The sequence below is a fragment of the Schistocerca serialis genome, unplaced genomic scaffold, assembly GCF_023864345.2.
Source record: "Schistocerca serialis cubense isolate TAMUIC-IGC-003099 unplaced genomic scaffold, iqSchSeri2.2 HiC_scaffold_1204, whole genome shotgun sequence".
NCBI classification, from domain to species: Eukaryota; Metazoa; Arthropoda; class Insecta; order Orthoptera; family Acrididae; genus Schistocerca; species Schistocerca serialis.
The window spans coordinates 115,001-117,500 of NW_026047408.1; positions in this window are offsets into that span (position 1 = coordinate 115,001).

Below are 2,500 nucleotides of genomic sequence, written 5' to 3' on the forward strand. Positions count from 1 at the left end.
GTGGCAAATCAGATGATGCCGCAGGCATCCACTTACTATAATCACAATCAACAAACCGACCGGCCGCCCCCCCCCCCCCCCCATTACACCTTTCCATACAACAATGTGTACCTTAACCTAAACTATACTGTACCTTAACCTAAACTATACTGTACCTTAACCTAAACTATACTGTACCTTAACCTAAACTATACTGTACCTTAACCTAAACTATACTGTACCTTAACCTAAACTATACTGTACCTTAACCTAAACTATACTGTACCTTAACCTAACCTATACGGTACCTCAACCTAACCTATATTGTGCCTCAACCTAACCTATGTTGCGCCTTAACCTAACCTATGTTGCGCCTTAACCTAACCTATGTTGCGCCTTAACCTAACCTATGTTGCGCCTTAACCTAACCTATGTTGCGCCTTAACCTAACCTATGTTGCGCCTTAACCTAACCTATGTTGCGCCTTAACCTAACCTATGTTGCGCCTTAACCTAACCTATGTTGCGCCTTAACCTAACCTATGTTGCGCCTTAACCTAACCTATGTTGCGCCTTAACCTAACCTATGTTGCGCCTTAACCTAACCTATGTTGCGCCTTAACCTAACCTATGTTGCGCCTTAACCTAACCTATGTTGCGCCTTAACCTAACCTATGTTGCGCCTTAACCTAACCTATGTTGCGCCTTAACCTAACCTATGTTGCGCCTTAACCTAACCTATGTTGCGCCTTAACCTAACCTATGTTGCGCCTTAACCTAACCTATGTTGCGCCTTAACCTAACCTATGTTGCGCCTTAACCTAACCTATGTTGCGCCTTAACCTAACCTATGTTGCGCCTTAACCTAACCTATGTTGCGCCTTAACCCAACCTATGTTGCGCCTTAACCCAACCTATGTTGCGCCTTAACCCAACCTATGTTGCGCCTTAACCCAACCTATGTTGCGCCTTAACCCAACCTATGTTGCGCCTTAACCCAACCTATGTTGCGCCTTAACCCAACCTATGTTGGGCCTTAACCCAACCTATGTTGGGCCTTAACCCAACCTATGTTGGGCCTTAACCCAACACACGTTGGGCCTTAACCCAACACACGTTGGGCCTTAACCCAACACACGTTGGGCCTTAACCCAACACACGTTGGGCCTTAACCCAACACACGTTGGGCCTTAACCCAACACACGTTGGGCCTTAACCCAACACACGTTGGGCCTTAACCCAACACACGTTGGGCCTTAACCCAACACACGTTGGGCCTTAACCCAACACACGTTGGGCCTTAACCCAACACACGTTGGGCCTTAACCCAACACACGTTGGGCCTTAACCCAACACACGTTGGGCCTTAACCCAACACACGTTGGGCCTTAACCCAACACACGTTGGGCCTTAACCCAACACACGTTGGGCCTTAACCTGCTCTGTAATTGTCATACGACGCGTTAAATTAGTGTAGTGTTGCCTAACTGCAACCCCCGCAATATAGTTTGCTACTCGCACTGCCCGGTCCCCAGTGTATCGCTTCATGTTAAACACCTTGCAGCTATACACTGTAATGTGGATGGCAGCAGGACGTACATGCTCAATGCCCTTTGCAGTTGTTCATTGGCATTTGCAGTTGTTCATTGGCATTCGCATGGCGAAGCACTTAGCCTACGCTGTGGTACGGCCTGTGTCAACTGTCCGCTGATGTTGTACGTCCAAATCACACACTGTACTGCACATTGGTCCTCATGTACTGAATGATACATCGTGGTACATGTGACCGTACAACGACTGCGCCAACAACGGCGAACCATGCGGTCCAAATGTTGTGCACTCAGCTACGTGTCGTCTCCCTATAAGAGCTGGATTGCAGTGTGGTATGCCCTGGATGGCGATCAGCATGAGCCGTCTGTTGATGTAGTGGCGCGTGTTGTCAGACGTAGTCGTCTCTTCTCACACACCGTGATAGCATGGTGCACTGCGTTCCACATCTGCGACATGCGACAGAGGCCGGTTGACAGTCGTTCGCGCAATGGACATCGCATACGTACGGGGGCCACCTTCCACGTGTTCGCGAAGCGTGCACATGTTGTTGCGTGTATGTGGGCAGACATAGTGTGTCGTGACACCTGACACAGGCATGCAACAATCGTTGAATTTGCAAATGGCGATGGACGCCTACGTTTGCTGGTGACGTTACGCAAATGAACAACTGGTAAACCGTTGTGGTGCGGTTGTTCTCGCTAGAGGTGAATCAGTGATGGCGACGATCGGTTGAGCTACCAACCGGTTGTTCCAGCGATACCCACCATGCCCACGAACGTGAATGGCATCTGGGTGTGAAGCGATACGCGGCGGTGGCTGGGTGGGACCGTCCCCGGCCGGTGAGGGGGGGCCTCCCGGCGTGCTGGCCGCGCGGTGCGTGGGCGCACGCGCTACAGCCGGCTGGTGGGGGCGGCCAGTGGCAGGCGCGCCGGCCGACGGAGGCGGCAGGCGGCGCAGCTGCGCGCCGGCGC